We start from the raw sequence: 11,294 nt of genomic DNA, 5'->3' as shown, positions 1-11,294 counted from the left end.
AGAGTGCGGATGGTGTCCTGAGGGATGGTTCTCCATTCTCTGTCAACCATTTGCCACAGTTGGTCGTCCATACGAGGCTGGGGCAGAGTTTGCAAACGGCGTCCAATGAGATCCCACACGTGTTCGATTGGTGAGAGATCCGGAGAGTACGCTGGCCACGGAAGCATCTGTACACCTCGTAGAGCCTGTTGGGAGATGCGAGCAGTGTGTGGGCGGGCATTATCCTGCTGAAACAGAGCATTGGGCAGCCCCTGAAGGTACGGGAGTGCCACCGGCCGCAGCACATGCTGCACGTAGCGGTGGGCATTTAACGTGCCTTGAATACGCACTAGAGGTGACGTGGAATCATACGCAATAGCGCCCCAAACCATGATGCCGCGTTGTCTAGCGGTAGGGCGCTCCACAGTTACTGCCGGATTTGACCTTTCTCCACGCCGACGCCACACTCGTCTGCGGTGACTATCACTGACAGAACAGAAGCGTGACTCATCGGAGAACACGACGTTCCGCCATTCCCTCATCCAATTCGCTCTAGCCCGGCACCATGCCAGGCGTGCACGTCTATGCTGTGGAATCAATGGTAGTCTTCTGAGCGGACGCCGGGAGTGCAGGCCTCCTTCAACCAATCGACGGGAAATTGTTCTGGTCGATATTGGAACAGCCAGGGTGTCTTGCACATGCTGAAGAATGGCGGTTGACGTGGCGTGCGGGGCTGCCACCGCTTCACCGCTTGGCGGCGGATGCGCCGATCCTCGCGTGCTGACGTCACTCGGGCTGCGCCTGGACCCCTCGCACGTGCCACATGTCCCTGCGCCAACCATCTTCGCCACAGGCGCTGCACCGTGGACACATCCCTATGGGTATCGGCTGCGATTTGACGAAGCGACCAACCTGCCCTTCTCAGCCCGATCACCATACCCCTCGTAAAGTCGTCTGTCTGCTGGAAATGCCTCCGTTGACGGCGGCCTGGCATTCTTAGCTATACACGTGTCCTGTGGCACACGACAACACGTTCTACAATGACTGTCGGCTGAGAAATCACGGTACGAAGTGGGCCATTCGCCAACGCCGTGTCCCATTTATCGTTCGCTACGTGCGCAGCACAGCGGCGCATTTCACATCATGAGCATACCTCAGTGACGTCAGTCTACCCTGCAATTGGCATAAAGTTCTGACCACTCCTTTTTGGTGTTGCATTTGCTCTGTCAGTCAGTGTATATAACAAGAAGGAAATCAAACCATGAGAGATCAAGGCCCAAGCAACTGCTCTATCTGTTATATATCATTAGGAAGAAAATAACTTCGGCGAAGTGTTGCTCTCCGAAGATACACAAAGTGTATTTGTGAGTGGATGGCTGTCCTGATTGGGATGGATCATAAAACAATTTTACACTTAAAAATACGGCCACTTCTATTGTGCATGTAATTATGTAGTAAAACATTCATTTCATGTAATAGTACCATTTTACACTAAAAACTTCCGTACGTGTATTGTAAGAATGTTAATATAATTATTAAATTAAACATTTATTGTTTTCATATCAACAAATTTGTATACATACGTTAAGTACCCGAAATATACGTTCACGGGTACACTACCTACAAATAAGCTCATGCATACTTTCACACAAGTCTTTAATCGCAAAATAATTATGCATGTTGTGCGAATATGTATTAAATTTCGGTGGACATAATGCTATTTCCATTTTAATAACCTGCAGGAAAATATGCGCACGAGCATTGTTCCGTTCTATTGATGAGTGAATGAAAGTGAGAACGTGAGGGGTCAGGAATTGACCTCACAGCAGCAGAACAAAGGAAGGGGAAGGTGTGAAGGAATGGACAAAACAGAGCATCACAGCTTACCAATGACACTGGCTTCTCATGTGTATTCACGGCGTGAGACCGTGTGGACACAATGCACAGTACAATATCTGTGTAATTTAGCATACGACAACTTTTATCAAGAGGTACTACTTCAATGCGTGTTGTACTGAACAGGGATGGACAAACTTTTCAACATAGGTAGGATATTTACAGGGGTACTACGAAGCTTGAGAGTGTAATTTTCAAATTAATTACACACATTACAGAATGATTAATAGCAGTTCTCTGTCTCCATGATAAATCTATATAAATAAACTTGTAGGGGTTCCGCTGTCTGTAATTTCGTTTGCTTTGCCAATTTTTCAGATATTTATCCGTTTTAGGTCATCTCAAGACCGTATGAGTGGTTTTTATTTTTCGTGTCTGTTCCATCATCACGGCGAAACGGCTGGATAGATCTCAACCAAACTTCATATTTAGAGTATACTCATCCCAAGGGAGGTTTCGATATGCATATGACTTAAAAATGTCTGAATATACGGGGGGTTATAGGAAAACCAGAACAGTTTTCTTCCATTTTCTCTTACACTATTGATTTTCTGTAAAATCAGTGGACGATATGTGAAACGTCCCTTCATTATAAACAAGTTTTGCTATGTACATAATTTCGCTTACTCTTCAAATGACGGAGAAACATACTATTTTCTGCGGGTCTCATGCTCTGCATTGAGTGCCCGATAGACCGACAACGAACCTACAGGTTACCATGGCAACGTCTCTGACTGCTTGCCCGTAGGGAAGTAACATATTGCCATTTTCGTCATCATTCCTGTAAACTCATGGTTGTTCCTTAGGTAGAAAGCAAGAGAGACGTTAATCAGTTATTTTGTGGGATATTGGCGGAATATCGTTGGAAATTACAATGTTGTCCTCAGATAGCACTAAGGGGTGTTGTTAATATTTGAACAGTACTGCGGAGTGTAGCCAATTATTGCACATGGTAAGGTGTTTTCTGGTATTTGCTATCATTTTTACTGTATTTCTATTCTACTTCTGTTTTCCGCTTTAATTTCTTGCCTGTGCCTTGCCTCTTTAGGCTTAAGTCATCCTCTTATCTGTTTATCTAAGAATCCATGCGCCTAAATTTCTCCTCTGTTGCCGCCTTCTTATATCCGTAACTCATACCATCACAATTTATTGAGGGGTATTTTATTTTCCAATAAATCCACTAGGTATTCACGTATTTGTCCTATCCGACTGTCCTCAGTTCTAATCCCATATCCTATTAATTTCAACCTTTTAGCTGTATTACTTTCTTCCTTAATTTATCCGTATGTAAGCAACTACTAATCCCAAAACCTGGACACTCTGTTCTTTGAGGAAAAATTCCAAGCTATTCGAGTGTATAACTTTTGGCCCCGGAAAATATCGAAATATGGATGCATTTTACTGACGGTGAAGACCTTCTTTTCGGGGTAGTTTTTTCTAAACGGTAAGTCGTATTACAAAACTGTTAGCACAATATTGCAGTTAAATTTGGAGAGATCTACAGCTATGGTCCTATGATTTATTGTCGTGTTTCGACTGTTGATAGGTTAGATAGCGCTGCATTTCTCGATTAAAATCCAATATCTCCAACTCGATTGTGACTGGCATTGGGAAAATGGTGTCTTTATAATTAAAACTCCACCTCTACTGTAAACGGCGGTTGGGAAGTGAACCTGCCGTTATAGTAGAAATATAGTAGAAACTCCCGAACTCGTTTGCGATGGCAGTAGGGAATGTGGCCTGCCATTACTGTCAAAACTTCTCCAATGCCTACCTTACATCGGATAGCGCTAAGACACATGCAATTTAATATAACCGTACTCACTGTCTTTACAGTAATTTACAGGAAAATCCGTATACAACCTAGAATACCGTAGCGAAGCACGGGTACATTTGCTAGTAATAAATAATAATAATGTTATTGGCTTTACGTCCAACTAACTACTTCTACGTTTTCCGGAGACGCCGAGGTGCTGGAATTTAGTCCCGCAGGAGTTCTTTTACGTGTCAGTAAATCTACTGAACATTCAGCTTTATTGACCTTTAGACCCATTTTAAATTTATCTAATTTTTTTTAGTGTGACGTAAAACAATCATCATCATCATCATCATCATCATCATCATCTCTATATTCTATTTACAAACAAGTTATAATCAGGGGCCTGGATTTTGAGGGCCTAAAAGTTATATTTAAAACAACTTAAAATGAGCGAGAAAATGACCCAAAATATGTGCGCTGTCCACATTATCATTAACTCCTAATTAACTCCTAACGGAGTGAATACAATATTAATAATTGTCATCTAATAATAATAATAATAATAATAATGGAGACAAAACATGGCAACATTAAACGAGTATCACAATTTAAATATCTTGGTGAAACAGTTCAGGAAAATTGATTCGAAACAAAAGCCAATAAAATTAGATGCCAAACGATGGAAACAGCATATCGACTAACCCGAAATATCTACAACAAGAAAAATGTATCTCCAGCCACACAAAAATTAATGCAGATCAATGACTGATTAATGATTGGAAACGCATCTTAAAACATGCAGGTTTGACGTCGAGGATTCTTTAAAACAATAACATATCGGGAGAATTGGCCGTGCAGTTAGGGGCACGCAGCTGTGAGCTTGCATCCGGGAGATAGTGGGTTCGAGCGCTACTGTCGGCAGCCCTGAAGATGCTTTCCCATTTTCACACCAGGAAAATGCTGGGACTGTACCTTAATTAAGGCCACGGCCGCTTCCTTCCCACTCCTAGGCCTTTCTTATCCCATCGTCGCCATAAGACTTATCTGTGTCGGTGCGATGCAAAACAAATAGTAAATATATAGACTATATATATATATATATATATATATATATATATATATATATATAAACACAGTCAAAATTGTATAATGGTACTCTGGATCCTTTTCTAATAATAATTTTATTGGTTTTGCTTACCACTGACTACTCTCACGGTTCTCGAGGACGAATGCTTTTCTTGTGAGCTATGGGATCAGTCACGACACAAAGATAAACTGGTTACAAGTTCCTGGCATGCAACTGTTCTGCAGAAGACGAACCCGGAGCACCGAAAACACGAGCCTGTGTATGTGTGTGTGTGTTCTCTTAATTTATAATATCCCTTATACCTCTCCTTCTCTTCTTATGAATTTTAGCCCGTATTTTCTGTCTCCTTCTCTCCGCCCACCAGAAGCTGTGCCAAAAGCCGGGACACAAAAAGCGAGCCATATATCTTACGAGACCCAGGATTACAGCAACTCCTGTACTACAGAAAAATTTAGAGAAATGTAAGTTTCGCGTGCACCTAACAACTTAGATATACGGCTCACGGACGGCTGTGAAATTATGAGCCGTCAAGTTTTAACATCAACGCTTTGTTGATTTCGATGGGATCGCAGCAGCAGATCCATTCAGGCAGTTCACGCTTCTCTAAGATATGCGTGAATTAAAGAGTGGTATTGTAACCCTCACCTGACCAACTCCTAAACTGAATTGTCAGCTCAATGATCTTCGGTGAACAAGGCTCCGGTTTCGATTACCGATCGGGACAGGGATTTTAGACGCGTAAACTTAATTCATCAGGCTTAGAGGTTGGATGTTTGTAATAGTCTTAATACACACCTCTTCATATACAAAAATCAAACTACAACCACCACAAAGACGATGAAAAGTGAATAAAAGGGTTGGCGTCGGCAATAGCATCCGGCCGTAAAACACCTTTGGTGCCGACCCCGTAATGATCCACCTGGTTTAGTTTTGTATTCCCGACGTGATATTCAATCAAGGCTTTTGCCATGCAATTTACGGATTAGAATATTCATACCACCACTCTACCCTGCCGACCAACATGCTGATAGTGATTTCATTTTTTTGCACCAACGGGGCTCGAACTGGATAACCACAGTGTCAGACCGTATAGACTTGACGCCTTAATGACTGTCTCCACCAAGTGGGCAATAATAATAATAATAATAATAATAATAATAATAATAATAATAATAATAATAATAATAATAATAATAATAATAACAATAATAATAATAATGAAAATCCTTACCCTGTTTCCAATCATTCTATCCAGGAATGGTATGAATGATGCCCCATCTAACGGCGAGGATAGGAATTGTGCCGGCTGCCGAAGCCTGTAGCACTCCTCTGGAGCAACGATTAATGACTGACAGATGAAATAAAATGATAGTGGAGAGTGTTGCTGGAATGAAAGATGACAGGGGAAACAGGAGTACCCAGAGAAAAACCTGCCCCGCCTCCGCTTTGTCCAGCACAAATCTCAGATGGAGTGACCGGGATTTGAACCAGGGAACCCAGCGGTGAGAGGCCGGCGAGCTGCCACCTGAGCCACGGAGGCTTTAATAATTATTATTATTATTTTGGAGGAGTGGCGGCCGTGTTTTGTCTGCTACAGTGGCTTATTTTCTCTTCCTAATGCGTCATGGCTTGCTTAATTAACTTACTATTTTTATTTCGACTGAGGGAAGTGTTGGTTGTTAACTGTAATGTCAGCTATTGACATATAAACGCCGTTAGCCAGTTTATACACACACGTGTTATACACAGGCATCTGCAATGACATCTGAAGTACCGCATTAAACAATTATTATCCACAAATCATGTCTTATTGATTCACTGCTGCTCAAGAAAAGAATAGCAAACAAACAAAATGGTGTCAAATATTTCCCTTCGAAAAAATCAAATGATTCACAAAAATGGCTTGTATGACTTTCGGTCATGGTCGTCCATCGACGGTTGCTAGGTAACATCGCATTACACATTTAACCGTTAATCTTTTACTAGAGGGGTGATAAAAAAGTTCGACGGCCGTACAGTCCTGAATCGGGATGCCAATCAGGCAAAACCGCCGTCAGCACTGAGGCACGCATCCCACCGACGCACCCTCGTCCGACAGCAAGCGTCGACCCTTGAAGCCCTTTTTGAGGGGAAGAAGGTGTCGTAATCGCAAGGTGAGAGATCAGGACTATAGGCTTCATCCACCGTCCGCTTGTTGTCCGTAATGGATGAGGCTGGCCTCCCAGATCGACAGGCGTCTTCTGTCGAAACGCGACCCGCACGGAACTTGGTGCACCATTCCACAAGGGCGGTTTTCGACAGACATGCTGCCCCATTCCCATACACAGTCTTCATTTTTCGATGGATGTTCACCGAGGTGGACTATAAAAACAGCACGTTGGTCCTGTTTGGACGCATTTGGTAACAACGTTGCCACAGTTCACGTGGCCGCATTTAATGCACACATCTGGGCACGGCACGATTGCCACACTAATCCCTTTGCCTACATGTCCGTGCATATATACCCGCATCGGAGTCGCGCTACATTGCATGTCCGCTGCAGCTTTTTGATCACGCTTTATATTAAGAGAACTCGAGATCCGGTATCAACTTTGCAAAAATATACAGTAATGGGAAAAGTTTTTTTTTTTCAGTTCAGACAACGAGTCTTAAAAGGATTCCTTTCTATATTTCCGAGGTAATCCACGATATCACGCCGACAAACTTGCATTGCATTGTGTTGTAATACTGTTACAAAAAACTTCCTCTAAAGTCGTATGGCGAAGGCTCCTAGCACATAACATTGGGCTATATTGGTTTATCCGTAGATACCTACAATCTAAGAATGTGGAGCAGAGAAAACTCCTTTCAGAGAGCCATTGAGACTCGAACTACCCTCTGATAATGGTGTAGCAGAACTTCCAGCAGATGTTTTTAAAGATGGTTATCGCCTATCACAGCGCTCGCCAAAATAACAACGTCTGTGGTACAGATTAACTCCTAACAGAATATTAGCCTTCTTGTTCAAATTACAGGCCGCCGAGTTAGTAGCGCTATTATACTCTCCGGCACGGCAGTCTGAAAAACCTGGAGCTACATTGTTGTCGTGATTTACACATTAAGGGGAAAATATCTGTGTATTAACAGTGTTCAGCTTATTTTCTTTTGTTGCCATAACAACACGCCTTTCCATAGTAATACTGTAATACAGTACAGATGTTGCCAATCAAGCATACAGCCATTAACTTTACATTAAGGAGGAATGAACACACATTATTCTAAATACTAATTCCTCTACCAATAAACGAACATATGCCGTAATATGTCCTTTTGGATTTCAACTTTATAATCTTACTAGTTGACAACGGGCGTGCGCTGCTAAGTCTCAATAAATAAAAGGTGTATTTTAATTAATTTTTATTGCTAGTTGCTTTACGTCGCTCCGACACAGATAGGTCTTATGGCGACGATGGGTCAGGAAAGGCCTAGGAATGGGAAGGAAGCGGCCATGGCCTTAATTAAGGTACAGCCACAGCATTCCCCTGGTGTGAAAATGGGAAACCACAGAAAACCATCTTCAGGGCTGCCGACAGTGGGGTTCGAACTCACTATCTCCCGGATGCGAGCTCACAGCTGTGCGCTCCTAACCATACGGCCAACTCGCCCGGTATTTTAATTAATTCTAGTTTATGCAATTTTTATTAATATTTTTCGTCATTTTTAATTTACACTGTTCTTATTACATTTACCTGTAATTTCACTTACACAACAAAGATATATATGTACAATTTGCTTTACATCGTACTGACACAGATAGATCTTACGGCGACGATGGGATAAGGAAAGGCCTAGGAGTGGAAAGGAAGCGGTCGTAGCCTTAATTAAGGTACTGCCCCAGCACTTGTCTCGAGTGAAAATGGGAAACCACGGAAAACTGTCTTCAGAGCTGCTGACAGTGGGGTTTGAACCCACTATCTCCCGGATGCAAACTCACAGCTGCGCGGCCCTAACAGCACGGCCAACTCACCTAGTTAAAATATTTGTTCTATTTTCTAGGCTCCTATGTCTATTAAATTGAACAAACTATTTCTATTTGGTTATGTAAATTAAGATTTATATGCATGATGTTCATAGCAACGCGATTGGATACATGACATTCTTTGCTTTTCCATCTGGTGCGAAAATGAACAGACCCCTCTGCGTATCCACTCTGGAGCAAGCAACAGAGTTGACCATGTGAAAAAACATTTTTTTCCAAATTCAGTCCAGCAACGCTTAGCGATTGTCCTTGAGCTTTATTGATTGTAATCGCTAAAGCTGGGCACACCGGAAACTGTAGTCGCTTGAAGTCGAATGGCAAATCGGTGGGAATCATTGGGATACGTGGAATCAGAATATCCTCTACTTTACTTCTGCAGCTGATGATTACCGCCTCATTGACGTTCGGCAAGTCTGGTTCCGTTGCATAGCTTCGGTGAATCTGAATTCTGAAGGAGCACTGTCGGTGAGTGAACTTTCAGATTCATTTCATGAAAGAGCATCTCTATCACGCCATTACATGAACCTCCTAACAAGAAAGTTACGTCATAAAACACAGCGGCGTGTTCCCATCCTTCTATATCTAGCCGCAGTCATGAACCTCGTAGCAAGAAAGGTATTTCATAAAACATGGCGGTGTGTTCCCATCATCCTATCTACAGCTACGGTCATGAACCTCGTAGCAAGAAAGGTACTTCATAAAACATGGCGCTGTGTTTCCATCCTCCTATATACAGCATTTCTTACCGGACTATCATGACACAGAGTAAGTCGTTGTCGCCTAGCGACAATCCGTTCATCAAAGTCGATCTAATCTTCGTGCGGCTTTGTAATTAACTATTAATTATATAAAATTATTCATCATAAAAAACGACATGTGCCTCCGTGGCTCAGGCGGTAGCGCGCCCGCCTCTCACCGCTGGGTTCCGTAGTTCAAATCCCGGTCACTGGACAAACCCGAGGTGAGACAAGTTTTTCTTCGGGTACTCCGGTTTTCCCTGTCGTATTTCATTCCAGCAACACTCTCCAATGTCATTTCATCTATAATTCATTAATCATTGCCCCAGAGGAGTGCGACAGGCTTCGGCAGCCGCCACAATTCCTATCCTCGCCGCTAGATGGGGTCTTCATTGATTCCATTCCTGACCCGGTCGAATGACAGGAAACAGACTGTGGATTTTAATTTTTTTAAACTACCTATCGGATTTCGTTCAAACCATTTCCTGAACACTCTCAGCAATAATAAGAACAAATTGTGAAATTTTCAGTGAAATCGGGCAAGTAGTTTTTGAGTCAATTTGGAACAAACAAACTAACAAACATACATAATTTCAGTTTTATGTATACAGATTATGATATTTCCTACTTTAAACAAAATAACCTATTTCCTCCGTTAAACGGAGAAGTATATAGACAGGGATATGTTTCTTTTCTTGTTCTAGTATACATAGATTACGTACAATGGTTACTGAGGTGTCGGAAAATTGTCGACCCACAACTGTCCACGCTAATTCTATATGGAACCCCCAGCCCAAATAATTTTCTCCTTCTCCCGCAGTGTTCAGATTTTTCATTTTAATTACAATAAATGAATTTCATTTTTGTTCCGTATTGACATGTCACATTATAGAGATTCAATTCATTAAGAGAATTTATTGACCTGATCACCTATGCAATACTTGCCATAATAATTAAGGGAAGTCCGTGTAATTTGGACCGATAATATTTTTGTTATTTGCAAGTTTCGTCACCCCTGTCTGAGGCAAGGTCAGCCGAGGGTAGCTTTCTTCCAGGAAGTTGTTTCCTAAGTGACTTCAGGTTCAAGGGGTAAGAGGAAAACAATCACTCCCATTCCTTGTAACCTTATAAAGTGACTAGTACTGTGTAGAGATGAGAAGAATGCAAGAATGAGGAATGTGGCCTGCAAGCACAAACTTCCTGTTCTGCCCAGACAGATCGGCTCTTATCTGCTCGTATCTGCTACACGAAAACATTGACTCACACTTTGCAGTTTGCTGGATTACAACTGACAAGAGCAATGAGCTGCCAGTAGAAGATAATATAAAGTCGCCTGGATAGTAGCACAGTTGCTATGGTAACCATTGCGTCACTGGCTCTGCCGCTCAAAACTCCTTCGCCCCGTGCCTCACCGGGCATGTGCATTCTTCTGATCTCCCAACAGTACGTACCTATACCGTGAAGTAGTTATTTCAGCCAAGAGAGGGTTTAGCTTTTGCAAGTACTAATGGAATATCCAGGTAAGTTTTAACACAGTTTCATTCATAAAATTTTAAATACTTTGTAAATTATTTAGTGTTTGATTAAATCTTTGCATGTTGTTTATTTTGGACTGCTTGAGAGTGTGTATTTTGGGCCGTTGAAATAACTGTATTAATTAACGTTTCTTCATAGTTTTATTGGCGATTCTAAAAGAACCTTTTTTATAATTTGAGGCCGGTCCCGCGATGTAGGGGTAGCATGCCTGCCTCTTACCCGGAAGCCGCGAGTTCGATTCCCGGCCAGTTCAGGGATCTTCACCTGAATTTGTGGGTTGGT

Source organism: Anabrus simplex, chromosome 9 (genome assembly GCF_040414725.1).
Source record: "Anabrus simplex isolate iqAnaSimp1 chromosome 9, ASM4041472v1, whole genome shotgun sequence".
NCBI classification, from domain to species: domain Eukaryota; kingdom Metazoa; phylum Arthropoda; class Insecta; order Orthoptera; family Tettigoniidae; genus Anabrus; species Anabrus simplex.
The sequence above is the reverse complement of the archived record's forward strand: the minus strand, read 5'-3'. Positions refer to the sequence as shown.